Source organism: Bactrocera oleae, chromosome 6 (genome assembly GCF_042242935.1).
Source record: "Bactrocera oleae isolate idBacOlea1 chromosome 6, idBacOlea1, whole genome shotgun sequence".
In the NCBI taxonomy this organism is placed as follows: domain Eukaryota; kingdom Metazoa; phylum Arthropoda; class Insecta; order Diptera; family Tephritidae; genus Bactrocera; species Bactrocera oleae.
Window position 1 is genome coordinate 568,033 of NC_091540.1, and position 17,024 is coordinate 585,056.

General features: G+C 32.9%; 1 protein-coding gene across 1 annotated transcript in view; it reads right to left on the reverse strand.

The window, feature by feature from the left end:
- LOC138855560 (frizzled-2) overlaps window positions 1–16,818 on the reverse strand; it is a 67,001-nt gene extending 50,183 nt beyond the window's left edge. Inside the window, exon 1 of the mRNA XM_036358419.2 lies at window positions 15,694–16,818. The gene's annotated coding sequence lies outside the window, so the exon portion shown is untranslated. The remainder of the gene's footprint in view (window positions 1–15,693) is intronic.
- Between the last annotated feature and the right edge of the window lie 206 nt (window positions 16,819–17,024).

Below are 17,024 nucleotides of genomic sequence, written 5' to 3' on the forward strand. Positions count from 1 at the left end.
ATTGTTTTAAATTGCATGCCATAAAAAAGCAACAATAAAATCTCAACCAATATGCCAAAATTAGTTGAAAAGATATTATATGACAAATATGTTGTTGTAGACTGCTAATAGCTAAAACCAAAAAATCTATTTTGTAATCTCCTCCAGCGCCTCGCCACCTGCCATGAGCGACGCGATGGAAACTATTTGTTAAAAACGAAAAAATGAAAAAAAAATAAACATAAAACATAATGGAAAATAAGAAACTGTAAAAAGCAACAACATCAGCCCCTAGGCAGCAGCTGTGGCGTCGGCGGTAACATCACACAAAAATTGAAGATGTTGCTGACTTTTGTTTGTGACTAATCTTTTGTCATTTTTCATTTTCCAAACAAATAGACGCCAGCATAGCTAAGCGACCATGTATGCTATGCTATGCTATGCACAAAACATAGACCAACCAAAATATACGGAAAAAGCAACGAAAAAAAGTAATCACCAACAACAACAGCGGGCTATAAATGTAATGATTATGAAGAGAAAATGATTGCGTAGAAGAAATGCCGATTAGCATAACATAGCATAGCTACAAGTTGCTGCAATAAATATATATATATATATATATATAAGAGCATAAACTGGAGGGCGAACACTAAGGATACCATGAAGTTGGTCAAAGCTGATCAATGATAATGATGGTGATTATGAGTGAGGAATATGAGAAAATAAATCAATACACAGCGGGCAAGCATTTCGAGCGTTACCAGTTGGGGTCATAATTTTTTATGTGTATTTTGACAGGGCTAATTGCCTGGCGAAACAATTTCAACGAGCGTGCAATATGTATGCAGTGGGTAAAATGATGAAGAAGGCAAGAAAACGAAATGGTTAGTTGAATTTTGGGCTACAGCCGGACAACGAGCGCGCAAGTAATAATCAATAAACCGGTGATTAGTTGGTGCTCTATGAGAGTTAAAGAGTGTGTGGCAGTAAGGAACCGTTTGAAAATCATCACAACAACGTCAAATAGTAATTGATTACTTTGGACTCGAAGTATGGTTATATGCGACCATTTAGCCAAGTGAATTGGAGCACACAAAGTAGAGCGCACAAACGAACGTTGGCCTAAAAGAGTGCAAACGAAGTAATTTGTTGAGGCAAAGCAAATATGAGTGGCGGGCTGAGGGAGTGCGCTTTTAAGGTTGGTGATTAAGTTATGGAGGAAAAATTGAGAGACGAAATATAATACAAAATTTATATTGAAATAAAAAAGAAAAATAATAATTCTACACTACCAAAAAATAAATAAAAAAGTAAATAAAAAAAGCAAAAAAATTTAATCAAAATAAAATAAAATTTAATAATTAAAACAAATTAAATTTAGTTTTTTAATTCATTTTCAAAAATACTACTACTAATAATAATAAATAAATAATTGTAATAAAAATACAATAAATAGGAATAATAATAATATTTAAACAGAAACCACTGCAAAAAAAAAAACAAATAATCGATGAAATATACTACTTTGGTGAGTGGGGTATCGAACAAGCACTTCAATGCATTCATGCTATCTAAATACTCTTACTTATCTTCGAAGTAAAGGAGTTTGTTTATGTTTTTACAAGTAAAATTTACGACAAGAGAGTGGAGCTCAAACATAGCTAGTAGAAAAGTGGCGAATCGATCACGATGACTGTTGTACAATACTACTTGAAAAAAGCAATATTTTGAAACCTTTTTCGAAAAAAAAAATATATATGTGTGTATATAAATAAATATTGAATTTATTCTAAAATCAGGATGAAATTATTACGTGTGTCAAAGCAATATATTACCAAAAATTCCTTACATCAAATAATAATAGTGAAAATGCATATTGTATGTAACAACAACATAACAAATTGATTTTTGATCACACACGTAAGGAAAATGATCGATGAGCTGACCAGATGACTAAGCAAAAAGCATAAAAAACCATGTAAGCGAAGGTGGAGCTGGTATAAAACCAATTTAAGCTTATAAATTGCGGTTACAGTAGCGGTGGGTGGCAAGGGGATAAGCAAAATATCGAAAACCACTGACAAAAAAAATTGAAGATAAGACAAATATGCCAAAAAATATGGCACGGAACAACAGTTGCAGGTGCAGTGGCAAGAAGCACACTGCAGCTTCACGTTGCACGCAAAAACAGGTCAGATAAGCTGATGATACAGTGCAAGCAATTCCAAGAGCAGAACGCTGTCAGCAAAGTGAGGTTAAACCAGCATCAAATACAACGAAAGAAGAACAAATAGGCATTACCGGCACACACTGTTACCAAAAAAAAACAAAGAAAAAGAAGAGTATAAATACAACAACAACTATTGCAAAATATATCAAACAAACAAGATTGATGAATTACAACAACGAGATGGATGGTTGGCAATATTGATGACGCGAATGATGCTAACTTTCGAAAATAAGACATTCGCGGTAGAACGAATGAGGGTAAAACCGCCGAAAAACGAGCCATCTGCAACAATCGGTTATGAGTTGGCCAAACAATCACTTGGTCACAAAGCGAGTGGCGCAACATAATCAAGCAACACAAGGCAGTTAGACAATCAATCACTAAATCAGTTAAGCATTCGATTAGGCAACGCAGCAGCCTCGTAGCGCGAAAGTCGTAAATGCTAAATGATTCCTTGGCGCGCTGTTTCAATGTTGTTATGAAATTAATCAAGTAAATTAAAATTATTAATCATGCGCCATACAAAGGTATTTGGCTGCTAAGAGTATGAGTAGTAGAATGTCAAAACAAAATTGGAAGAGAATATGAGGGCAGAGATTAGAGGAAGGCAATTGTAAGGCGTACACACTAGCAACAAAGCTCTCGCCTATAGCAGCTGTTTGCGCTGAGGCATCATTTGTCTTCGAAGTTCATTGAACAAGTAATGAATTGAGCTAATAATTCGGTCGTCATAGGTATTAGTTGGAGAAATTAATAGTGAGTGGTGACAAATGTGTTTGCTGATATTTTAAGTCATAGATTTCGTGCTGGTAATAATTTGTTCTTTTCTTATGGATAGTATCATGCATTTCAATATATAAAAATAATAATAATTATTTATGTATTTTCAAAGATTTTATTTTGTTATTTATTTCTGGCTTTTATTCTCATTTTATCAGTAGTATATATGTACTAGTGGTTGTAGATTTCAGAGAAATATTAATAAATTCTACGGCTTTAGTTTATCAAATGTTTTTTTGGAGCCTAATTCTGTTTTCATGTTTTTTTTATTAATGAAAAATTATTTATATATTTACAAAATGGCAAAAAACACAAAAAGAAAGTCTTTTCTTTAATATTGTTGTTGAAATTTATATTGACCCGCCCTTTAGTTTAAATTGAGGAAATAGAATGAATTTTAAAAATTCGGTTAATTTTTTTTTAAATTCAATTTTTATTCCAAGCGTTTCTTTTAGTTCTTTCTAATTTAATTATAAATGATAATAAATAATTTTGAAAAGAAAATATAATAAAAAAAATTAAGACTAGAAAAATAAACATTTGATAAAAAATTAATATAATTGAGAAAATAAAAATAAATAGTGTAGTATTTTTACATAGATTTAATTTTTGAAAAAAAATATAGTATTATTTTATAGTAAAAAAATTTACAAATCAAAACCATCTGAAAATTTTATTTTAAAATATTTAAATATTTTTTATGTTGTGGAAGCTGATGATTCTTTCAATAAATACATTTTTTTGTCTTATTTAATTGTATTGTGCGTTCAAAAATTTACGTACTTAAAAAAATTTAAATTACAAATTAATTTTTTATGATTTTTTAATTCATATTTTGAAAGGGAAGCTAATCATACTATTTTCAAAATTATTTGCTTTTATATAGTTATTATAGGCAATTTGTATTGAATTAATTTATGTCCGTTTCTATTAAAAAATATTTGTGTTCAAAATATTCGTTTTCAAATATGCGGATATTAATCTCTGAATTATGTAACCATGCACTGCATTGCTCATTAAAATCTCAATAAATGCAGCTTTCAAAATTAAACAGTAATTTTAGTAATTTCTAACAGCCCAACCCTAAACATCAACATTATTTATTATAGACGCCCTACCCTTAATTTCCTATCCAACCACTTAATAAGTGGGTGTATGTAATAACATATTTTTGTGTTAAGTATTCAAACACAATAGTTCCATACTATTTAAATTTCACAGCATATTGACATACAAATTCCATAAACTTAACGATTTTGTGGAAAAATAATTGCTAATTCCATATTAACGGTATTTAAGCGCACTACAAACCCCGCAAGCAAAGCGGTTTCACCACAATTATTGTATTTGAGTAATTTTAACTTTTGCAAACTTATTTAAAAGAAATATTACATAAAGTGGAATTTGTTTGAAAAATATTTACAATAATTTAAGTAATATTTGCGTAAAAAATTTTATATATCTTTTTCATAAATGAAATATTGAGTTTTATTTGTCATAAACTCGGAGTTTAGCATACTAAAACTCTTTCTTACAAACGCTTTAAACTTTTATGAAAAATGTATTATTAAACACCAGTCAAAAACTCGGCATGCAACAGCAATTTTTGTTCTCCTACACCAATTTTATAAACGCTTTAAACATTAATAGCTCGTTAAAGTTGCTCATAAACTTTATTGACCGTTTTAGAGTTTACTATACACATATTTTATATATATTTACTATACTATGCTTTATGAAAGAAGAAAACAAATACAAATGTTATAGATAGCTAATTGAGTTAATTAAGCAGTTGGCAGCAGTTAATACCTCTTAGTCTAAAAGGAGTGAAAAAAATAATTCGAGTTTCGGTCGATCGAGCAATTTTTATTAAAATTTGTAGTATAGATTTATAGTTAAGAGGCTGCAAATTTGGGTATCGTCACAAATGCAACGATCTTGAATTAAGCTAACTTGGGTGAAAAGTTAATACCGTTATCAGGTTATAGTATTTAAGGATTTCAGTAACCAATTAAATGAATTATAAGTAATCAAGTAGAGTATGTGTTATTTTTTATTTTCAAGACTAATTTTTGTTACTGTTTTGTAACACCCTTACATATTGAAACTCAATAATGTGCAATATTTTTCCACTTTCTTCTCAACTTTTACCTGTGCAACTGTATTTCTTCTCTGATTACAAATGTGTAATTAAATAAACTCGGCATATTTTATGAGAATTGCAATAAATATTGCAAAAAATAATTGTGTAAGCAAATGAGCTGCAGTGCCACGCTACGGAGGCGTATTTGCAACACGTACGTATATTTATAAGACAACGTCGAGTGGAATTTGTAAATAGCAGCTAGTCCTAGGAAGTAGTAACAGATATATGATAGTCAAATGGAAGAAGAAGAGCGATAGTAAGGGCGGTGGATTTAAAAATAGATACGAGGCAGGAGAGTATACATATGGTTATACATACATAGATATGTATATATGTATCGACATGCCGCATATACATAAGTATGTATGTTAATATGGTGTAGCACTTAAAGAAACGTGAGCTATGGCGAAGCGGAAGTGTGGGTAGCTAGTATATACATATGTATATATCTGTATATACATATATGTATTTGCAATTGTATATAAAATTAGTTGAGTAGGTGATGAAGAATTTATTGAACTGGAGAATGCCGCCTATATAAGTAAGTATATGCATATGTGTACGTATGCATGGATGTATATTTATATTCAAGTACACGTGTACTTGCTGCAATAAGGCAAGCGTTTTCAATAGCAAAACACAAACAAGCATTGCAGCAAAGATAAATAAATAGCTGTCTAGAAAAGTGTGTATAAAAATTGTCGGCAATGAAGCGAAATATAAAGAGCTGAAACATTAAAGAAGAAATATGTGTATAAATTAGGAAAAAGAAAAGCAAAAAACATAAATAAAAAACCAACAAAAATATCAAACGTGTTTCTAGCTCCAAAACGTAATGGTATCAAGCGCACAACTAGGCGGCAACGCTACGAAATGCCGCCATTCTTGCTGCTGCTGCCGCTGCCGTTCAATCAGAACAATAACTGCTGTTGCTGCTGTTGATTACGAACGGCAACAAATCGATGAAATGAAATTACAAATAAATATACAACATACACATGTTAGTATATACATATGTATGTTTGTATGTAGCGTTGTACAAACTTTTCGTGAGACAAGAAATTATTGACTATAGATAGCGATGAGGAATTGAGGAACCTATAATGCTAGCGAACGCGTGGATACCCATATCTAAACAGACACACACGCACATCCATACATACAAACATACAAGCACACTATTTATTTGTATGATTTTTATTTATTGCTTGCAGTTGACGAAGCGGCAAAACGGTAACTACGCGCTGCTACCAACCAGCAATTTTCATTGCATATGTACATATGTGCGTTGGTACTAGAAGTAACAGTAGATATGCTATGAAATTGATTGAGTATGTCGGCCATAGGATGTCGCGCACACACACATATATATATACAAATATATGTAGCTGTTCATGCTTGCGGCAGCAATCTCATAGATAAATATTATAAAATTATTACTACTACCTAAAAAACGGTGGCAGCAGCGGGGCACTGTCATATCAACCATGTTTGCGACGCTGCAACAAACATAGAAACACACGCACACATATGTATGTACATATATATATGTATATGCATGGTGCAGAAGAGAAAAAAGCAACACACAACCACAAAAATGTCGATGATTTATGATGACGAAATGCCGGTAAATCAAGCTGAAAATTACCACAAACAACAAATAATTGAAAGTTGAAAAATTATGCGCCGAAAAGTGAACGACATGTGAAGCAGTTGAAAGCGATGGAAAAATTCATAATAAAAGTCTTAAATTGTTTAATGGCTTGAAGACTCAGTGCATTTTAAATGCGCGATTAAATGGATCTAGAGTGGCGAGGAGAGAATCAAAAACGCGTACCAAAATGTAGAAGAAATAATTTGTTAAGAGAATCCTATTACAAAATTTTTTTAAATAAGAGTGAATGCAGTAATGGTAATCATAATTATATGTAATGGTCATTACCATTACCATTTAGTAATGCAGTAATTGTAAATTTAAAAAAATGTATAAGTAATTTCAGTAATTGTAATGCTAATCATAATTATATTGATAATTGAGAAAGTAATGTTAGCAGTAATTGTAATTGTACTGGTAATGTTAGCACCCATTGTAAATTAAATATAAAACAAAAGTAATTGTAGTAATGGTAATGGTTATGATATTCATATTGGTAATTGTATTGGTAATGTTAGCAGTAATTGTCACAAATATATTAATAATAAAAATAATCAGAATGGCATTGGCAATGGTACCGGTAGTGTTAGCAGTAAATGTCATCGTAATAATGAATTCAAGAATTCCCACGTTATGTTAATTTTGTAGAAAAAAATACTTGCGAAATAGTTTTATTTAGTATTCCCACACCTCCTGAATTCCTTAACATTCCGAATATAAATACTTTTACTCTCCAGACTAAAACAAAATTAATAAGCGTCGCGACGCCGCCAGAACTTTGACAACTCAACTCGAATCAATGCCAAATGACAACTGAACTGTCAATAGTGTCAATAAATCTTGCAACGACAAATGCATACAAATAAATTAAACGCTGGATTTAGCAAATAAAAAGTAAAAGGACAGGATAGTAGAAAGACAGAAAAGTAATCAAGAAACGGAGCAGAGCCAATAAAAGCAAATATCAAAAATCGCTATTTTTGCAATTGCAAGTGATTATCCTGCCAACATATCCCATAGCAACATTGACATTGACACATAAGTATTTAGACATATGCGGCGGAGAGAAGCATACGACTGAAGAGTGGTAAATAAAAAGAACAAACGAAGAGCAGAGGAAATGACAGCAAGCTATGCAAGTTGGCAGTCAGTCAAGAAGTCGAAAAATTTATTGCGCTGCGACAAAAGCACGTGGAGTATGCATATAAAAAGGGAGTCAAAACCGGCAGAAAGTAATGAAAGCAATAAAAAGAAAAAACTCAGCAGAACCATAACAAACTTTATGTGGGCGAAGAAAATACACGGCAAGTAGCCAACGGAGAAAAAATGCGATTGGCGCATAAAAAATCAACGCCAGTAATGGTAGCTACTAAAAACATAATTTACGGGCTAATTTTAAATGATGAGTTGAGTGGTTAATAAATAGCAACAGACAGGTAAGCAGAAAAAATAGAGAGATAACAGGAACGTGCGCGGGAAGCAGGAAGTGTGAGAAGAAGTGATCGTCAATGTATTCAACACAAAAACGAAAGATGATGCAAAAACGAGAGAGAAGTGAGAGAGCGCCAAGTGGTATTAACCGGCACCGACGGCGCTCATCAGCGCTGGCGAAAAGCCAGACACTCATTTAGTGCCGTCGTCGGTTTTTATGGTCATTTAGCTGCTTTAAACGGCAAGAAGCAGGTAAACAAAAACGCTGAATATTTTTAAACTGTCCGACAACACCAAATCGGATAAATGGGTACCAGCACAAACTTTGACTTTTTGCCTTCATAATCCATTGTTTTGCCCAATTTCGTGCATGTAAGACCGATCACCTGTTCGAGATTTCGCTGGGTAGACAAAACGCTATAAACAAACAGAGAATTTGTTGTAAGAAATCTGCATTTCTTCGTCCAAGTCATGTACACAGTGTGCACGCTCTGTACGAAGCTGTGGGCAAAGAAATATTCGAAGAAGTCGCCGCACTGCGGGTGTTCAAATGTTGCAAAGTCACTGCTTGTTGTAGTTTTGCAAGCTCATTGTTGAGATGCCTAACAACCACGCCTGCGCGGCACACAGCTACACCTACATGTGTGTTTATAAGGTTCTGTTGCACACAGCAGGCAGTAATGCTGCAAAGTATCGTGTCTTTGGCCATACAACAGCACGATCGATCAGTCGGCACGATCGGCTGGTCTGATCCTTGTGTGTATATGTTGTTTGTTGTTGCACACATGCTGCGCCACGCCAAGTGACAAGAGTAAGTAATTTTTTATTCAATGCATTTCGTTGTTATTGTTGTCATGCAGCCAGCTTGTTGTTGTTGTTGTTGTGGCACCATGCAAGCACCGACGATCGATCTTGTTGAATCGTTGGCTGATCATGCTGATCTTTTGCCTTAACGAACTTGTTGTTTTTTCTTTTTTATTTTTATTTCTATATAATTATTCATATTCCTCGTTTGTTTGCCTTACTCATATGTAAATTGATATTTATTTTTCATGGCGTTGGCGAGGTGGTGCATACAAATTTTCGCATACGTTCGAACACCTCCTGAGGTGATGCGACAGATTAATAATTTGTGGACAGTTGCGGGAGATCTGAGTTTGCCTTTATTGAGGTGAGCGGCGTCGTAGGAAGACATGTTTGTGGAAGGTAGAGTTTGGTCATGAAGTATTTACCAGGAGAAGACAGTTGATTTCGAAAAGACGCTGACAAAGTTGAACTTCTCTGTTGCATTGTCAATATATTTTGAATAAATTTGCAGATATTTGGTGAGTAATGCGAAGGTTTTAAAGATCTAGTTATACTTGGTGAGCAAATAATCGAAGAGTTTTATTTTTCAATGATATTTCCTTTTAACAATTTCTATAGAGAGATTACTTTTATGAACTTTTCGATCGTTCTTGAACAAGTTTTTGCCAGAAGAAGATTAATTTATAAAAGAAACAAAATAAAGAGTAGAAAAAAATGTGGATGAGAGATAAAAGGTATAAATAAAAGATATTATATTATCAAAGATCGCTGATCGTGAGCTCATGTTTTTATAAAATGTGTGAATGAGACGATATTAATAAACTTTTTGTAAATTGGTTGCATATATAGTATGAACAATCTTCACTAGCTATTTCTTCGTAATATTGATATGTTTGCAGTATTTTTTATAAGAGAGTGGGTGATCTTGAATTATACAAGTGATCCCAATATTGCTTTTAAAGGTTAGAAAGCATAAGCATTTAAGTATGTGTCAAGTTTGTCAAGCTCTTTGAAGCATTTAAAGCAACCCTAAACTTTTTTACAACTGCAAATCAGTTATTTTTAGATATAAAGGGGTAATATAAAATTTGTTAACTTGTGCGATCACCCAAGTCACCAAAAATTTGCTTAATTATAAGCAAAAGTGGGATCAAAAGATCGTTTAATGCGGCTTTTATAGTGTTCTGAACAAAAAATCACAAAAAATTGCTTGTTATGTCAACTATAGCTAAAGATTTTACGTAAATTTTAACATAAAAAAAGCTTAGCTCGAGATTACACAATAAAAACCAAAAATAAGTCATTAAAAAATGATCTTGCACGAGCGATCTCTATCTAAATTCAATACCATTGCAATAAAAACAAACTGAGCGCTCTTCAAGTCAAGCAAAAACCCCACAGTGGTAATTTGAAACGCCCGATAACTGTGGTAATTAATTGAAATTTTTATGAGGATCAACAGACGATAAAAAATGCAAAAACATGGATGCTTGCCAAACTTCCTGCGAAGCCGCAGACGCAGCCTTGTGATATAAGATTACAAAGTACCTGTTACAGACAAGCGCACATGCAGGTCCATGGATTAAATAGGCTAAATAAAAAGTTGAAAAGCTTAATTTTATTTCGTTTCGTACGTTAGACTAGCAGACTTGGTGCGCAAATTGAGCAGCCTTCGTTGGTTGTATGGACGAAGTCGTAGCAAACCTGTTGTTTTAAGCCATAAAGACGGCGCTCAAGTGTCACCTTATGAAAAGCTAAGTTTATATATTTGTATATATTCTTTTTTAATACATAAATATGCTAGACTGCTATATTTATTAGGCGTTCAAATATGGCAGCTAGTTGCTTTACAACAGACCTAACAAGCAAAAGGTGTCATGTTACGCATAATTTACGACTCTGTGGCTATTAGTTAGTATTTCTAGAATACATACATACATACATATTGCCTCGACTGCAAGGTATATGATTTCATGAATATAGCTACATTTACATAGTTATAGCGGTATGTATGTCTGCTTGTCTCCCGAAATTCATGTTAAAATTAAATTTACTGATCGTGTAGATTACCTGTTCGCCACTAGCCTATCGATAAACTTATTTATACCGTATATTTAAAGGTAAGTTACATAAAAATAGGGAGTAAAATAAATAGGCAACCGCCATGCTGGACACGTCGCAACATTTTTCAATTACTTAATATGCGCCCTGCGGCGTTGCATGTCGAAAACAATTCTGAGTAGATGTGCGGTATATAGAGGACATTGTCGGAAAATGTTGACATTTTCTAGTTTTTTTGTTGCTGCTTTCAAAGGAAAAATAATTAAGGCGACAGAGTCGTAGAAAGTATGTGGCATAAAAAGGAACAAGAAAATTGTTCTACTACACGTCGCGTTCCCAATGGGACTTACAGCATGCAGGTAGTGAAATTTTAACGAGCTGACCTTGTTGGCCGAATGTACACACAAACACAACACACACGCAAATGATCGCGCCGCAGCATGACAAGTATAGGTACATATATTGCCAGCGCAAGGAATGTCGCTACGAATGGCTATTTTATGCATAAATATAAAGAAGTGTGGGGAGAAAAGGCAGCTAAGTTGCCAAACTAGTAACCGTGACGCTTATGGAGCTTCGCTGTGGCTGAGCGTGAAAAAAGCAAACTCGTATTGACATTTATGGCGCTTGCGGCCAAACAAGCGTGCCACCAGCCAAACTACGGGTGTTGCAAGCATTGCAATGCGAACGACCGCCTGTAGGCCAAATTGAGTGTTGGTAGCCAAATTTAGCGCAGCACTACTATGCTGGTTTATGCAGCCAGCTGCATAGTAGTGCTGAGTAAGTTATGTGTAAATTAACTGCGGCGGACAATAAATTGCGATTAAATTGCAGATGTGTTGCATTATAATGTTGGAGAGGCGTGAAATAAGTTGCGAAAATTTCCGCTTCCCTGTGGCAAACGTGAACTAACATAAATCTATAGAAGAGAGATGACAAAAAATAATTTTATGCACTGGGAAAAATTTTAATTGAAAATAAACAATAATAATAAAAAAATTGAAAATGAACTGAAAAAAATTTGATTTGAATTTTTTTATAAATATTCTTTTATATATTATATATAAAGCATTTTATAGAAGTGTGATGACAAAAATCTGGGTTTACAATGGAAAATTTAAAAAAATAGCTGGTGCATAGAAAAAATTGATTTGCACTGAAACAAATTTATTTTATAACAAACATTTTCAATTCATAAATAATTTAATTTCCATTTTCTGCATTCTATGAAAAGGAAAATGTTGACAAAAAATACAACACTGCACTGAAAAAAATTGTTTAATGGAATTTTTTTTGTAAACATAAGAAATGATTAAAATTAAAATTTAGATATTTAAATGTGAATTTTTATCATAAACTTTCACCCCTACGTTTTGAGAAGGGCAGAAAATGTTGCACTTATTTAAGGTTAGAAGACAACATTCTGAGAAAAGAATACGCAACTTTGACAGACAAATAAACTCTGATGTTTTCGAGCCAAAAGCAGTCATCTGTATGCATCTGTATGTGTGTAAAAACACCAGTTACATTTGTTAGAGCAAAAAGATAAAACAAAAAATATCGGACAATTTGTACAGTATATCGGTAAACAGCTAAGCGATAAGCATGGAAATGTTATCAAATCAAAGAAAAAAGTACAAAAACACAAATCTATATAGTCGTCATCAAAATCATACACCTAACCAACGGCAGCAGCAACGCAATAACACCTTTTGCTGTAAACGCGACGGCAAAGCGATAGCCAGGCAGGCAGCAGACACTCAGTGTCAATGCGCGTTCAATGCTTATCGCAAATACATACAGACCCATGTTATATGTAGATATGCCGACGGCCTGTCGAACGCTAACAAATTTATTTGTATAAACAAAACAGTTGTGAAAAATATTGTATCTACAGCTAATTAGAGACAATTTACTGGGGCACAGGGTTGCATTTTTAGTATAATTTGGTGGAAGTAGAGCCAAAAATCAAAACTGGTTAATATGATAACATTTTTTTGTCTTTAAAATCGGAATGAAGTGGTTGTATAGAAAACTCGTTCATTTGACGAGATATCTTCACGAAAATTGGCATGGAATGTTATCTAAAGCAATAATACAATCTCCGAAAAAATTGTTTAGATCGAGTCACTATAGCGTATAGCTGCCATACAAGCTGAATGATCGGAATCAAGTTCTTGCAATGAACCTTTTGTATTTGTGAAGGGTACAACCGTTATTGTTAGTTGTTTTCAAAAAGGATTCGAATAATGTACCGAATGCAGTACTGAGAGTTGCTGAAATAAGAAATAAGTTATTCTCAGCCATCATAGAGATCGGTACAATACAACAATAATTTACATGCATACGTTCTACAAGTATGTTGAAAATACATATGGAAAACGTGAAGTAATATTTTAATAACAGAAGGAGCAAAAAAAACAACGAACCTTTTAAAATTATAATAATGGAAGTGTTAGCTTCAGAAAAGCAACAACATTTATATAATTAGCAAATTGGAATACAAAACATACATATGTACATTCATCATATGTATGTGTCTATATATACATAATTGTGGATATATAGACATCCTTATAAATACATTTGTGTGGCTTTTATAGCCTTTATTTTCGCTACACATCACAACCAAACGCCCTTTTGACACTAACTGCAGTCCACATGTATGTATGTTTATATGTGCCTCGAAAGAGCTAAAATTTAACCAAAAGTTGAAGCCTGCTACCAGCTAGCAACACCAAAGCGCCTGAGAATGGTGACACAAAGCAATTTGCGCTGGAAAAATAATACTTGACTTGGCGAACCAACATACATATAGCATAACATATGTGTGTGCATTCATAAGTGCACACATATGTGGCCAAAATGTGTTGCATTTACATACACTCATCTCGCTTGCTGCCTTGTTTTCGATACACAATACATATTACCCGTCACTTTGTTGTTGTGCTCTAGTATTTTTTCTTTTTTTTTGTGTTTTGGTGTTCATTTGCGTTAAAGTATCAAATTTCTTTCACGCAACGAGACTTATATGAACAAAAAAAATGGAATTATTTGTATGATATATCACAATATATAAAAACCATAATTCTAGGTTAACAGTTTTTCACAGTTATCAAAATTATCTTGTAGTGACTTTAGACACTTATAGTGACATCAACTGCTCTCTGTTTCTCGATTGTGCGAAATATTATACCTTTTGCAGTATCTGTGACTTTTATTTAAATTTTGAAGCTGCTTTAATTTTAATTTGATTAAATATCACTTGAATACTTCTCCTTATTTTGCTGTGGTTTGGTTATGAAGCTAACCGTAATGTGGTTTTGAGTTGGTGTCAATTTACTTGTGTGACTTAGTTGTAGCAGGTAGGTTATATTGAAGGAAGATTCTAAAATTGAGCTTGTAGATTGTAGGCCATGAAGTTTCAACGAAGAAAATTATATATTATATAACATAATGTAATATATTTGAGTGATATTTGGAGGGTTCAAGAATGCTCTACAATGCGAAAAATTGGATATATATTATATATAGAATCTTTAATAGATCAGAAATACTTTTGCACTTTTGCTATTTGTTATTGTGTGTTAACTGTTCTTAAAACAAAGGTTGCTCATGCATTATGATTTGTTGTATATTTAAGAGCATAAGTTTTAAAAACAAAAAGTATGGTTGTAGAATTAATAATACAGAAAATCAGGTTAGAAATTCCACAGAAAAAAAATCTATAAATTGTTTTCTGGCTCTGTTCTGATGTTTTATCTTATGATCTCAATTAAAACATCCGTATACTACCCAAACTGCATTAATCAATTTAGGGTTTGCAACAAAAGTGTGCCTTTTATGATAGATACACGAAAGATTAATCAAAAGTTTCGGCAAAAACTAGATACAAGTTCTAGAACTGATTTGTTTCAATCTAAAATCCTAAGATCTTGCCTAAAGCCTTCACTGTTCTACCAAGATTAAATTCGTAACAAACTGCTTTAATAAGTAATCATCTATAAATAATAACTGTTTTGAGTAGAACAAGTCTGCCCAATTAACTGTTTAGAAACCCATATTCTAAACCTTAATAAAAAATGTTCAAACACTCAGTTATATTGTCGAATTATTTATAAATCTAAAATCGTTTGATACAACAAAATTAAATTTTCAGACCTTATTGTACTAATAATAAAATCTGTCGAACAGTAAAGAAGCAATAAAATTTTAAATTCTCATATACACTGAACAGGTGTGGGTGTATTAAGTTTGCCAGGAAGTTTGAAACCCCCATCAACATGACTAGCTGTCCGTTTGGCTGTACGTATAAAAGCGAACTAGGCCGTAATTTTTTTAAATATAGATCTGAAATTTTGAACACGTCCTTTTCTTCCCAAGAAGCTGCTCATTTGTCGGAAACGCCGGTATCGGATCACTATGGCATATAACTGCCATACAAACAAACCGATTAAAATCGATTTCTTGCATGGAAAATTTGTTTACTTCTGAGGAGTATTATATATGCTGTTTTTCTTGTTCAGAATATCTTTATGTTTTGCTTGGATCATTAACTCTTAAAATATTTAATTTTAACTTTCTTACAAATGCTATACATACCTCTATGGTTTTCAGCAGTTATTCGATTTATCCAAAAGTTTTAAGAAAATGGTTTCAATTCCAAACAGATTTTTGTGTGTAACAAAGATAGCAAAATTTTAGTGAATTTGGCACAAAGTTATCACAGAACCAAAATACCTTCAAAGTACATTTGTAAATAGTAAACAGAAGCGATAATAGAATGAGAGAAATAGCACAACTTGACAGCAAATTTTGCGTAAAAAAATGCTGCAGTTCAAACACTATTTAATGACTCGTTGATTATTCGTTAGTTTAGGACTTTTTTAGTTTTTAATAATTTGTTTGTTAATAATGTTTGCTTTTACGCGCAACTATTTATAGCTCTCAGGAAAATTGTCGCGACTTTTTATCATTGCTTTTTATAATCAAAATTATCGTTTTTCATTCCTATTAAAAATTAATTGTACCGTTTGCATTTATACCAGGTGCAGCTTGCGCCGCTTACCGTCTGCCAGAGTACCTATGCTGACGCCGTCAACATCATCGATCACATTTTAAACATCAACACAAACAACAAAAGCAATAACATAAACTAAATAAATTACAAACTTTTTCTAAGAGTAATATTACACCAAAAAACAGTATTATCTGTCTGTCTGCGCAAAATGCTGATTTTCCTTTTTTCACGTTTACTCCGCTTTTCCACTTCTTACTAGTTCTATTTCAGCGCTTTTTTCACTATTTGTTATTACTTTTTATGCTTTGCTTGCTCTCCTTAAACGCGTGCACATATTTACCGCTGTTGTTATTGTTGCTTTTTCGCCGCTAACAATGATTCTCTCGCTTTTCTTTTGACTGCGTTACTCCGACACTTTGCTTGCGACTCTTGGTTAATTCTTTATTGTTGTTTTTTATTATTTTTTTTTTCCTTTTTAGCGTTTTCTATGTTTCTACTTTCTTGCTGTTTCACCGCTCGTTATTTATGTTTTGTTTTTGGTTTTTTCACTAATTTTAACAAAGCATAGCAAATTTATTTATGGAAAATAAATTGTTGAAAACGAGTCGTAACGAAATGACAACAATGCCAACGACGCGTGTATACAAAAATAACCGGGCTGTCCAAAAACTAAACCGGACCAACGGAGTGTAGTCAGGGTTGATTGTGACGAGTTGAGTCGAAAATCAATGAGTAGTTCACATTTTTTCATTTAATATACAAACTTTGTTATTGCAACATAAAAAGTTCGTAACTTTATTGTTTCAAAATTTATATATGTACCCCAACAACACTTCTTTCACAACAATGCAAAGATTTATTGTTTCGCTACTCGTTCGCTTTCGACCGCAAATGTATACGCTATGCAACAACA